The 14,102-nt window shown below is 49.4% G+C and overlaps 1 non-coding gene and 1 pseudogene across 1 annotated transcript; both read right to left on the bottom strand.

Moving 5' to 3' along the window:
- Window positions 1–7,471: 7,471 nt before the first annotated feature.
- On the bottom strand, window positions 7,472–7,609 carry LOC148824532 (U1 spliceosomal RNA; annotated as a pseudogene).
- A 3,789-nt stretch (window positions 7,610–11,398) lies between these two features.
- On the bottom strand, window positions 11,399–11,560 carry LOC148824531 (U1 spliceosomal RNA). Its single transcript, XR_016092915.1, has one exon. It is a non-coding gene; the product is annotated as a U1 spliceosomal RNA (small nuclear RNA).
- Window positions 11,561–14,102: the final 2,542 nt, after the last annotated feature.

Genomic DNA, 14,102 nt, shown 5'->3' with positions numbered 1-14,102 from the left:
AGTGTGTGATCTCCTGTCTTAGCCTGAGGAACAGACAGTGATCCAGTCTCTCAATAATAATAATCCAGTGTGGTATGTCCAGTCCCAGTCTGAGGAGAAAACAGACTGGGACACAGAGAGTGAGAGAGAGAGAGGAGGCAGCACAGAAGATGTGCTCCTAATTTCTTTGAGATTTTATTGTTTTCTGGAACTGAACAAATAGTCTAGGAATAAGGCGACATCTAACAAAACTAAAGAAAACTACAGAAGTAAAGAAATAATTTGCCATTGGAAAAAAAATCAACAAAGCAAACATCTAAAAAACTGAAGATCAACTATAAGACACAGCTACACCTGAGGATAAAGGACCTGAGGAAAAACTCCAAAAAGAAAAATCCCCAAGAGGTAAAGAGAAACAAACAGAAAAGGAATAATTAAAACAAGGAAATAAGAATAAGAAGACAAGAAAGAAAGAAAGAAAGAAAGAAAAAGTACACCAAAGGAAACAAGAAGGAAAGGGAAAATAGAAGCAGAATCAAGAGAAGCCAAGAACTCAGCCATCAACACGAAAAACACCTGATAAGCCCTGTTCTTTCTTCTCCTTTCTTGAAGAGGCCTCTAAAAAATTGAACTGCTTTGCTAGATAAAAGTTTAAAAAGTCTTTAGAAAAAGTTACCTTAAAGTTTAAATTAAACAAAATACCACTTGGGCCCACTACACTCAAAAGGTCAAAGTTGAAGAACCTGTTCCCAAGCAACAGGGGGCTGATTGTATTCAAAACGCCCGAGCCAGGCCGTCTGTTTGCTCTTCTCACCTGGGCCCATTGTATTTAAAAGAGGAAGATGAGTACAGAGCAGAACACAGCCCCACTGGACCAGCCCTGCCCCCTCAGCACAGTACTCCAGTACCCTGAGGGCGTGAAAACAGTTAAGACCAGGAAACAGTACAAAGACTCCTGGATGAAAGAAAACCCAGAGACCCTCATTGCTGACTACTGCCAGGCAGGAGAATAACACATAAAAACCAACCTGCTCTTTTTTACTGAGCATCCGAATGCCTGGCACACAGCTGTGTGTAAGAATTATACAAACACCACCAGAAGGGGCATCAGCAAAGGCAGGCAAATCTCCATAGGGGGCAACAGCGAGGTAGAAGACACTGTCCTGACTGTCAACACCTACCACAATGGTACAGTGATGATACAGGGCAGTGAGGCCGCTCTGGAGCTTTTTGAGGAAAAGTTCACAGACCTTAAAACACAGGCTGACCTGGAGAAACCTCCCCCAGAAACAGGAGAAAGACCCAGCAGCCTGATGACCGCCACACCGGAGAGTTCAGCCCCACCTGACTCGGAGCCCACAAACACAGCCTCAGCCACAGAACGGCCCAGCAAGAGTGTAGCCCTCGGCAACACGGAAACACACCACCCGGACACACACAGCCCACACCAACCCCCCTGTGACCACAGAACAGTGCGCCTCCTGAGAGAGAAACTCTCTGCTCTGGAGCTGGACTTCACTGAGTTCAAGGAGCTGATGCTGGGGAGACTCACAGAGGGGCAGGCAGCACAACAGCTAAGAGACGAGGTTAACAAACACAGGAACGAATGTAAAACCTCCAACAAACAGCTCAGGGCACAGATGGAGGAGCTGCTGCAGGACAACAGTAAGCTGCAGTCGGAAGTAGCAGAGCTGAGAGAGGAGCTGCAGCTCGCGGAGAGGACAAGCAAGACTCTCAAAGACCAGCTGAGGAAACTCACTACTTCCCACTGCAGCCCGGACTGCAACAGAACAGCCCTGAGACCCAGAAGACACAACACACAACACCCACCCCCAACCCGCAAAGACACACCCACCTCCACACAACCTGACACCCCTACAACCCCCACCACCAACTCCCACTTACCCAGTACCCCCACCGTAGCAAACACCACACCCACTGCACCCCCCGGCACCCCAAATCCCCTCACAACTCCACTGCCCAAAAGCACATCCACCTTGCCGAACACTCAGGGTGACTCACACACACACCCGGCCCCACCCAACTCCTCCACCTCACACACTGCACCCCCCCAAGCAGCCGCCCGCCCGGCAGCACAGCGCCCCTCCAGCAGACTGGACACCAGAGGCAGACGCATGGAAGTAGCCCTTCTCATCGACTCCAACGGGAGGTACATCGATGAGCACAGGCTCTTCCCGGGATTACAAACAGCAAAGCTCTGGTGTCCGACGACAGAGAAGGCCCTGCAGCTGCTGTCCAGGTCGGTACTGGGAGCCCCTCAGCACATCATCATCCACACCGGCACCAACGACCTGAGGACCCAGAGGGAGCAGGTGGCCCAGTCCATCAGGAGAGTGGCAGAGAGGGCCATACAGGAGTTCCCTCGCGCCCGAATTCTCATCTCCACCCTGCTGCCGAGACAGGACGAGCAGCACCACACCATCCAGAGAATCAATGCCGAGATCTCACGGTGCTGCGCCCTGCTCCCAAACGTCTACCTGGCCCATCACTCCACCCTTGGACCACAGCACCTACACGACCATAAACACCTCAAAAAACAGACCATTGGACTCTTCACAAAAACTCTGAAAGACACCACACTGGGTAGACACCTGAACAGCACCCCAGAGAGAAACAGGAGGACTACCAGAGGAACGCCCCAGCACCCACACCCCCAACCCAGACCAGCTCAACCCACAAAGAACAGAACCAGCACCACCCTACAGCCCTCCAACCCAGACCAACGACCTAACAGGACCAGAACCAGCGCCCCACCCCAAACCCAGCACAATACTTGTTTCTGTCGATGATGTAAATGTCCGACACAAATTTGATACAGTTCCAGAAAACAATAACAACTTGCAAAGATAATTCAAACGATAACAATGAGATCTCTAAAGATAAGTATGTGGAACATTCAGTGTCTGGGCTCGTCAGCATTTGGGCTGAAGAGCACTGATCCTGAATTTATCAAGGATGTAAAGGAGACAGACATCATGATCCTACAGGAGACATGGTGTCGGGGAGACTTGGCTACCCACTGTCCCCCAGGCTACAAGGAGATCATGGTGCCCTCTGTCAAAAAACCCCAAATCACCCGGGGCAGAGACTCTGGGGGGATCATTGTGTGGTACAGAGCGGAGCTCAGTCACTCCATACAATTAGTAAAGAAAGAAGAGTCACGAGTTTGGCTTAAAATCAAAAGAAATACCATCTGTACAGAAAACGAGGTTTTCCTGTGTGCTGTCTACATCCCGCCCTCAGAATCCCCCTACTACAGTGAGGGAATTCTCCCCAGCCTCCACAAGGAGATCGGTCACTTCCAGGGCCAGGGAAACGTGCTGCTCTGTGGTGACCTCAACGCACGAACAGGCACACTGGCAGACTTCACCAGCACACAGGGAAATACTCACATATTCGGACAATCCCCTCTGTACCACACACCGGTCACCTCACACAGGTGCAGCCATGACACCACGGTCAACAGCACCGGGCGCGAGCTGCTGCAGCTCTGTCAAGGGCTGGATCTGTACATCGTCAACGGCAGGACTAGAGGGGACTCTCTAGGCAGGTTCACCTACAGCTCAGCTCTGGGCAGCAGTGTGGTGGACTACGCCATCACCGACCTGGACCCCTCCTGTATCAGTGCCTTCACTGTCAGGCCACAAACTCCCCTCTCCGACCACAGCCAGATCACACTCTACATGAAGAGAGCACACCAGTACAGAGACACACTGACACAGCCCAGCCAGCTGTATGACCTCAACCAGGCATACAGATGGGACACAGACAGCCTGGACAGATACCAAACTGCACTGGGCCATGACGAAATTCAGACACTGATGGACACATTCCTAAACACTCCGTATCAAACCAACAAATTAGGCATCAACTTGGCCACACAAAAACTAAATCACCTATTCCACAAACTAGCATCAAAATCTAAGCTAAAAACAATTAAATCAAAAAACTACCAAAAAACAAAAGCAAAAGAAAAGTGGTTTGATACGGAGTGCAAAAACATCAGAAATGCACTACGAAAAGTCTCAAATGAAAAACACAGACAACCACACAACACAGATCTGCGCCTCAGGTACTGTGACATGGTAAAACTTTACAAACACACGCTGAAAAAGAAAAGAAACACATACATAGACAAACAACTTGCAGAAATTGAGGAGTCACTAAATCAGAACTGTTTCTGGGAGAAGTGGAACAACTTAAACAAATCAAAACCAGAAGAATTGGCCATCCAAAATGGAACAATCTGGCAAACATACTTTGAAAATCTCTATGAAAAGCTCCCAAATACAAATCAATCAGACCAAAACACCATTTATGAAAAACTCAACATTTTGGAATTGGCTATCAAAGACAACCAAAACCCCTTAGACTCCCCAATCACTGAGCAGGAGCTACTGGACAAACTCCAGGCCCTCAGACCACGCAAAGCCTGTGGCCATGATGGTGTCATAAATGAGATGCTGAGACAGAGCAGCCCAAAGTTGCAATAAGCCCTGCTCAAACTCTTCAATCTCATCATGACAGCTAGATGTTTCCCCGAGGCCTGGAACCAAGGACTGATAACGCCCATCTATAAGAGTGGAGATAGACTCGATCCCAACAACTACCGGGGCATCTGTGTGAACAGTAACCTGGGGAAGGTATTCTGCAGTATCCTAAATACACGAATACTGGCCTTCCTTACCGAACAGAATGTCCTGAGTAAAAGTCAGATTGGCTTCTTGCCAGATCACCGCACATCTGATCACATTTACACCCTGCACACACTGATAGACAAACACGTCCACCAAAAACACAAAGGAAAAATTTTTGCCTGCTTTGTCGATTTCAAAAAAGCATTTGACTCGATTTGGCATGAGAGATTGTTTTATAAACTACTCCAAAGCGGCATAGGGGGCAAAGTGTACGACATAATTAAATCAATGTATTCAGAGAGCAAATGTGCAGTGAAAATTGGAAACAAAAGGACTAAATTCTTCACCCAAGGCCGCGGGGTGAGACAGGGCTGCAGCCTGAGCCCAACACTGTTCAATATCTATATCAACGAATTAGCAGGAATGTTGGAGCAGTCTGCAGCTCCTGGTCTCACACTACACGACACAGAAATCAAGTTCCTGCTCTACGCAGATGACCTGGTCCTGCTGTCGCCCACAGAACAGGGGCTGCAGCAGAACCTGGCACTGCTGGAGCAGTACTGTCAGACCTGGGCACTGACAGTCAATCTGGACAAGACCAGAGTTATGGTTTTCCAGAAGAAAGCCAGACCCCAGGGAAACAGGTACAAATTCACACTGAACAACAACACATTGGAGCACACATCCAGCTACACATATCTCGGTCTCACCATCAGCTCTTCTGGGAGTTTTGACCTGGCAGTGAAGGCACTGAGGGAGAAGGCACTCAGGGCTTTCTACGCAATAAGAAGGAGGCTTCTTCAACATCAACCCACCAACAAGAATCTGGCTCCAAATACTTGAAAGTGTAATCCAACCCATTGCCCTATACGGCAGTGAAGTGTGGGGTCCCCTCACAGACCAGGATTACACCCAATGGGACAAACACCCCACAGAAACTCTGCACATGGAGATCTGTAGAAACATCCTCCATGTGCAGAGAAGAACTCCTAACAACGGGTGCAGGGCCGAAAAAGGGCCAGTACCCACTATTGATAAACATACAGAAAAGAATATTCAAGTATTGGCTACACCTAAAAAACAGTGACCAAAATTCCTACCACCGCAAAGCCCTGCTGAGCCAAGAGTTGAGCCCAAAACAGAGCCCCCTGAGCCAGCTGGTCCTGAGGCTCACCGACCTGAGCCACACCGACACTAACCAGCCTCAGGACAGCACTGCTAGAGCACCACAACCCAGACTCAACCACATCACAGCACAGATCAAACAGCAATATCTCACACACTGGGACACACACACACAGACACAACATAAACTGGAATGTTACAGAACCTTAAACAGACAATACACACTAGCTGAATATTTGACCAAAATAAAAAATAACAAACAGAAACAGACCCTGACGAAGTACAGGCTCAGTGACCACAGCCTGGCCATAGAAACTGGGCGACACAGGCAGACCTGGCTGCCCAGAGAGGACAGGCTGTGCTCCCACTGCCAGTGGGGAGAAATAGAGACAGAGGTGCACTTCCTACTGCACTGTGACAGATACTCTGGGATTAGAGAAACATTCTTCCCTAAATTCAGAAATCTAATCCCAGAGTTCCCACACCTGCCAGAATCACAACGGGTCCCAATCCTACTGGGAGAGGGAGGAGGGAAGTCAGTTGAACTGGCAGCCCAGTATGTGATCTACTGTCACAGCCTGAGGAACAGTGAGTCTGTCTCCCAATAATGCTCCAGCCGCCTACAGAATATGTCAATATATTATAATATGTCTTTGTTGTAAATGTCTGTAATATGTCTGTAGACTTTATTTTACTTCTATTTTTGTTTTGTTTCATGTAAATATCATTACTTTCATTTGCTTTGGCAACACTGATTGTACCCATCGGTCATGCTAATAAAGCACCTTGAATTGAATTGAATTGAATTGAGAGGAGAGCGGAAAGTGCTTCCGGGTCTCGAGGAAGAAAGCAAGCACCGCGGGCAGGCCACGTGTACCTGCTCCCAGCCAAGAGGCCAAGGAGGCAGAGAGAGAGGGAGCGGATAGCGCTTCCGAGTCTCAAGGTGGAAAGCAAGCACCGCGGGCAGGCCACGTGTACCTGCTCCCAGCCAAGAGGCCAAGGAGGCAGAGAGAGAGCAAGAGAGAGAGGGAGCAGATAGCGCTTCCGAGTCTCGAGGTGGAAAGCAAGCACCGCGGGCAGGCCACGTGTACCTGCTCCCAGCCAAGAGGCCAAGGAGGCAGAGAGAGCGAGAGAGAGAGGGAGCGGATAGCGCTTCCGAGTCTCGAGGTGGAAAGCAAGCACCGCGGGCAGGCCACGTGTACCTACTCCCAGCCAAGAGGCCAAGGAGGCAGAGAGAGAGGGAGAGAGGGAGAGAGAGAGAGAGAGAGAGCGGATAGCGCTTCCGAGTCTCGAGGAAGAAAGCAGGCACCGCGGGCAGGCCACGTGTACCTACTCCCAGCCAAGAGGCCAAGGAGGCAGAGAGAGAGGGAGAGCGAGAGAGAGAGGGAGCGGATAGCGCTTCCGAGTCTCGAGGAAGAAAGCAGGGACCCGTGGCAGGCCACGTATACCTACTCCCAGCCAAGAGGCCAAGGAGGCGGAGCAAGAGAAAGGGGGAGAGGAGAGGAGAGGAGAGAGCAGAGAGAGAACGTTGCTGCCGGATCCCACCCAGCTCAGCTGCTGCTGCTTGGCCTTAACCCCCTAGGCTCAACCTAGAGCGATACCAGCTCAAGCACTCTTCAGGATCTTCGATAGCCTTCTAGACCTTTGGAAAGACAAGAACTGCGGGCATGCCACTTGAACTTGATCTTAGCCAAAAGGCAGAGAAGCGAGGGGAGAACGCACGAACGCAGTCCCCCACTACCAGAAATGATGCAGTCGAGATTCCCACATTTGGGGAATTCGCAGGGGTCAGCACAGCCGGAGTGCAATGGCCGAGTCTCGCCCTGGGTGAACCGATTTATGATTTTTAAGAACTTTATTTTCTTTTCACAAAAAAGTACAGGACATCACAATTTAGAAAGCTTTACATTAATATACATACTTAAAACAGTATATATGATCACATCTCATTACATTTTGACACGGTACCAGTTACATAGCAACAATTTCTTTTTTTCTGGTGCAAATCACATTCTTTACTTAAACATGATAATGTTTTTCACAGTTTCTTGAGATATTGACCTATGCTCTCTATTTCCCACAGATTTTCTGCTTCCTGCCTCCCTTCTCTCCACAGATCTCTGAGGTAATAGTTCTCTCGGGTGATGAACAGGGCCAGGCTACCTGCTGCCTTGACTGGGACCTCGATGCCTTTGAACAGCCCCATGTTCCTCACTCTCCACAGGGCGTCTTTCCCACTGTTCACCACGGCCCAGATCCTGTCAAACACGTCAGGAGGAAGTTTGACAGGAGAGATGCCGTATATGACGAAAGCAGCGGTCAGGGTAAATTGGGGCGAGAGAGCCTGCAACCAATCTTCAAACTGTGCCCAGAAGGCCTTAGCAAAAAAGCAGGACCACAGGAGATGGGTCACAGTCTCCTCCTCGCCGCAGCCCACCCTAACGCAGCGAGGGCTGGGGGTGAGGCCCCTACGGTACAAGAAAGTTCGTACCGGTAAGCACTGGTGGACGACACTCCAGGCTAAATCTCTGTGAATGTTGCACAGAAACTTAGAGGATGTGTGTTTCCACACCTTCCTTGTTTGGGCTGATGTTAAAATGCCCACAGGGGTCTGCCTATTGTTCTGGGGTGCAACGAAATCTTCCAGTTTTTGGACGCTGACATCTCGGAGGGGAATATGGCCAATTGGGTGAGATCTTAGAAAACTTTTAACTGTCCCATAAATTGCAGGGCATGTGTCAGAGAGTGGGACATCCAGCTTGGGTCTGACACCCCACACTCTGAACACCTCCCTACCTATCCAGAGCCTGGAAAAATAAGTCCAGGTACGCGCTGCAGGTGCTGTTGCAAAGCCTCTCAGCACAGAGACCAGGAAAATGCACAGCAGCTTCGTAGCAATATCTGGGACAGACTTCCCCCCTGAGGGTAGCGGCCTGTACATTATTTCCCTTCTGAGTCTTTCCTGCTTCCCACCCCATAGAAATTGAAACATCAATCTCCTCAGCACCGCCGCAACACGGTGTGGGATTGGGAAGGTAGAAGCCAGAAAAATCAAGACAGGCAAGAGCTCAGCTTTGATGACCAGCACCTTCCCTGTCATGGTGAGGTCTCGGTCCTTCCATTGCATCAGTTTTTTGTTTAAGATTGGCAATTTGTTTTGCCAATTTACTGTTCCCATCTCTTCTCCAAAATACACCCCCAGGACCTTAATTCTCTTCTCTTGCAGCCTGAGATCGTGTCCTTCTTTTGGCTCCCTCCAGTTCTGATAAAAAATCTCACTCTTAGATTTGTTAATTTTTGCAGAGGAAGCCAAAGAGAAACAATCACAGCACTGCAGAGCTCTGCTAATTGAGGCATTGTCAGAGAGGAGCAGGGTGACGTCATCCATGTATAGAGATGTCTTTACCTCTCCTCCCCCACTTCCAGGCACTGGTATCCCATTAATGGCCTGATCCTGGCGCAAGGCACAGGCTAAGGGCTCCATAGCCAAAACGAATAACAAGGGGGATAATGGGCAGCCCTGCCTCACCCCTGAACAGACTTCAAAGGGGCATGATCTACTGCCATTTACCATTACTCTGCTGTTGCTACCTGTGTACAGCAGGTTAATCCACTTTCTCATGATGGGGCCAAACTTCATGTGCTCAAGTACCGATGTTAAGTACTGCCGGTTTAGGCGGTCAAAGGCCTTTTCTAGGTCTACACCTAAAATGCACAGAGGGAGGGAGCGATCCTCCGAGTACAGATAGACATCCCTCAACAAGGCCAGGTTGTCGCTCATCAGGCGTCCTGCTATCCCACAAGTCTGTTCTTTCCCTACCAGTGAGGCCACTACATTTTGTAGGCGCAGGAAAAGGGCTTTGGACAGGATCTTAGTGTCCACGCCTAACAGGCTGAGGGGTCTCCAGTTCTTGATGTCATTCTTTGCTCCTTTCTTGAACAAGAGAGAGATAGTGCCTTCTCTTAAGGAGTCAGGCAGCAATTCTGTCTTATAGCTTTCCTCGAATAGGAGTAGTAGCGGATCCTGAAGCAGATCCCAAAAGGTGCAATAAAATTCTTTAGGGAGCCCGTCAGCACCCGGAGTTTTCCCCTTCTGTAAGCTCTCCATAGCCTGTCCCAGCTCTTCTACTGTCAAATCCCTCTCAAGTACTTCCCTATCTTCTTCACTCAAAACGTTTTCTAGCTTTGAGGTGAAAAAATGAATTTCTTCATCCTTAACCTCTGTAGAGCTGTACAGTCTTGAGTAGAAGGCCTCGGTGCAGGAGTGGATAGCACTCGGCTCTGTTCTCTCTTGTCCCTCCTCATCAACTACACTTTCCATGACAGACTTGGAGCCTACCACTTTCCTGAAAAAGTAGCGAGTACACTTCTCATTTTCTTCTAAGAACTGCTGTGCTCCCATTGCCAGTGGGGAGAAATAGAGACAGAGGTGCACTTCCTACTGCACTGTGACAGATACTCTGGGATTAGAGAAACATTCTTCCCTAAATTCAGAAATCTAATCCCAGAGTTCCCACACCTGCCAGAATCACAACGGGTCCCAATCCTACTGGGAGAGGGAGGAGGGAACTCAGTTGAACTGGCAGCCCAGTATGTGATCTCCTGTCACAGCCTGAGGAACAGTGAGTCTGTCTCCCAATAATGCTCCAGCCGCCTACAGAATATGTCAATATATTATAATATGTCTTTGTTGTAAATGTCTGTAATATGTCTGTAGACTTTATTTTACTTCTATTTTTGTTTTGTTTCATGTAAATATCATTACTTTCATTTGCTTTGGCAACACTGATTGTACCCATCGGTCATGCTAATAAAGCACCTTGAATTGAATTGAATTGAATTGAGAGGAGAGCGGAAAGTGCTTCCGGGTCTCGAGGAAGAAAGCAAGCACCGCGGGCAGGCCACGTGTACCTGCTCCCAGCCAAGAGACCAAGGAGGTAGAGAGAGAGAGAGGGAGCGGATAGCGCTTCCGAGTCTCAAGGTGGAAAGCAAGCACCGCGGGCAGGCCACGTGTACCTACTCCCAGCCAAGAGGCCAAGGAGGCAGAGAGAGCGAGAGAGAGAGGGAGCGGATAGCGCTTTCGAGTCTCGAGGTGGAAAGCAAGCACCGTGGGCAGGCCACGTGTACCTGCTCCCAGCCAAGAGGCCAAGGAGGCAGAGAGAGAGGGAGAGAGGGAGAGAGAGAGAGCGGATAGCGCTTCCGAGTCTCGAGGAAGAAAGCAGGCACTGCGGGCAGGCCACGTGTACCTACTCCCAGCCAAGAGGCCAAGGAGGCAGAGAGAGAGGGAGAGAGAGAGAGAGCGAGAGAGAGAGGGAGCGGATAGCGCTTCCGAGTCTCGAGGAAGAAAGCAGGGACCCGTGGCAGGCCACGTATACCTACTCCCAGCCAAGAGGCCAAGGAGGCGGAGCAAGAGAAAGGGGGAGAGGAGAGGAGAGGAGAGAGCAGAGAGAGAACGTTGCTGCCGGATCCCACCCAGCTCAGCTGCTGCTGCTTGGCCTTAACCCCCTAGGCTCAACCTAGAGCGATACCAGCTCAAGCACTCTTCAGGATCTTCGATAGCCTTCTAGACCTTTGGAAAGACAAGAACTGCGGGCATGCCACTTGAACTTGATCTTAGCCAAAAGGCAGAGTAGCGAGGGGAGAACGCACGAACGCAGTCCCCCACTACCAGAAATGATGCAGTCGAGATTCCCACATTTGGGGAATTCGCAGGGGTCAGCACAGCCGGAGTGCAATGGCCGAGTCTCGCCCTGGGTGAACCGATTTAAGAACTTTATTTTCTTTTCACAAAAAAGTACAGGGCATCACAATTTAGAAAGCTTTACATTAATATACATACTTAAAACAGTATATATGATCACATCTCATTACATTTGACACGGTACCAGTTACATAGCAACAATTTCTTTTTTTCTGGTGCAAATCACATTCTTTACTTAAACATGATAATGTTTTTCACAGTTTCTTGAGATATTGACCTATGCTCTCTATTTCCCACAGATTTTCTGCTTCCTCCCTCCCTTCTCTCCACAGATCTCTGAGGTAATAGTTCTCTCGGGTGATGAACAGGGCCAGGCTACCTGCTGCCTTGACTGGGACCTCGATGCCTTTGAACAGCCCCATGTTCCTCACTCTCCACAGGGCGTCTTTCCCACTGTTCACCACGGCCCAGATCCTGTCAAACACGTCAGGAGGAAGTTTGACAGGAGAGATGCCGTATATGACGAAAGCAGCGGTCAGGGTAAATTGGGGCGAGAGAGCTTGCAACCAATCTTCAAACTGTGCCCAGAAGGCCTTAGCAAAAAAGCAGGACCACAGGAGATGGGTCACAGTCTCCTCCTCGCCGCAGCCCACCCTAACGCAGCGAGGGCTGGGGGTGAGGCCCCTACGGTACAAGAAAGTTCGTACCGGTAAGCACTGGTGGACGACACTCCAGGCTAAATCTCTGTGAATGTTGCACAGAAACTTAGAGGATGTGTGTTTCCACACCTTCCTTGTTTGGGCTGATGTTAAAATGCCCACAGGGGTCTGCCTATTGTTCTGGGGTGCAACAAAATCTTCCAGTTTTTGGACGCTGACATCTCGGAGGGGAATATGGCCAATTGGGTGAGATCTTAGAAAACTTTTAACTGTCCCATAAATTGCAGGGCATGTGTCAGAGAGTGGGATATCCAGCTTGGGTCTGACACCCCACACTCTGAACACCTCCCTACCTATCCAGAGCCTGGAAAAATAAGTCCAGGTACGCGCTGCAGGTGCTGTTGCAAAGCCTCTCAGCACAGAGGCCAGGAAAATGCACAGCAGCTTCGTAGCAATATCTGGGACAGACTTCCCCCCTGAGGGTAGCGGCCTGTACATTATTTCCCTTCTGAGTCTTTCCTGCTTCCCACCCCATAGAAATTGAAACATCAATCTCCTCAGCACCGCCGCAACACGGTGTGGGATTGGGAAGGTAGAAGCCAGAAAATTCAAGATAGGCAAGAGCTCAGCTTTGATGACTAGCACCTTCCCTGTCATGGTGAGGTCTCGGTCCTTCCATTGCATCAGTTTTTTGTTTAAGATTGGCAATTTGTTCTGCCAATTTACTGTTCCCATCTCTTCTCCAAAATACACCCCCAGGACCTTAATTCTCTTCTCTTGCAGCCTGAGATCATGTCCTTCTTTTGGCTCCCTCCAGTTCTGATAAAAAATCTCACTCTTAGATTTGTTAATTTTTGCAGAGGAAGCCAAAGAGAAACGATCACAGCACTGCAGAGCTCTGCTAATTGAGGCATTGTCAGAGAGGAGCAGGGTGACGTCATCCATGTATAGAGATGTCTTTACCTCTCTTCCCCCACTTCCAGGCACTGGTATCCCATTAATGGCCTGATCCTGGCGCAAGGCACAGGCTAAGGGCTCCATAGCCAAAACAAATAACAAGGGGGATAATGGGCAGCCCTGCCTCACCCCTGAACAGACTTCAAAGGGGCGTGATCTATTGCCATTAACCATTACTCTGCTGTTGCTACCTGTGTACAGCAGGTTAATCCACTTTCTCATGATGGGGCCAAACTTCATGTGCTCAAGTACCGATGTTAAGTACTGCCGGTTTAGGCGGTCAAAGGCCTTTTCTAGGTCTACACCTAAAATGCACAGAGGGAGGGAGCGATCCTCCGAGTACAGACAGACATCCCTCAACAAGGCCAGGTTGTCGCTCATCAGGCGTCCTGCTATCCCACAAGTCTGTTCTTTCCCTACCAGTGAGGCCACTACATTTTGTAGGCGCAGGAAAAGGGCTTTGGACAGGATCTTAGTGTCCACGCCTAACAGGCTGAGGGGTCTCCAGTTCTTTATGTCATTCTTTGCTCCTTTCTTAAACAAGAGAGAGATAGTGCCTTCTCTTAAGGAGTCAGGCAGCAATTCTGTCTTATAGCTTTCCTCGAATAGGAGCAGTAGCGGATCCTGAAGCAGATCCCAAAAGGTGCAATAAAATTCTTTAGGGAGCCCGTCAGCACCCGGAGTTTTCCCCTTCTGTAAGCTCTCCATAGCCTGTCTCAGCTCTTCTACTGTCAAATCCCTCTCTAGTACTTCCCTATCTTCTTCACTCAAAACGTTTTCTAGCTTTGAGGTGAAAAAATGAATTTCTTCATCCTTTACCTCTGTAGAGCTGTACAGTCTTGAGTAGAAGGCCTCGGTGCAGGAGAGGATAGCACTCGGCTCTGTTCTCTCTCGTCCCTCCTCATCAACTACACTTTCCATGACTGACTTGGAGCCTACCACTTTCCTGAAAAAGAAGCGAGTACACTTCTCATTTTCTTCCAAGAACTGCACTCTGCTTCTTAACAGCACTCCTCGACTACT

Source organism: Atractosteus spatula, chromosome 10, assembly GCF_055471065.1.
Source record: "Atractosteus spatula isolate fAtrSpa1 chromosome 10, fAtrSpa1.hap1, whole genome shotgun sequence".
NCBI lineage: Eukaryota > Metazoa > Chordata > Actinopteri > Semionotiformes > Lepisosteidae > Atractosteus > Atractosteus spatula.
The sequence above is the reverse complement of the archived record's forward strand: the minus strand, read 5'-3'. Positions and strand labels throughout refer to the sequence as shown.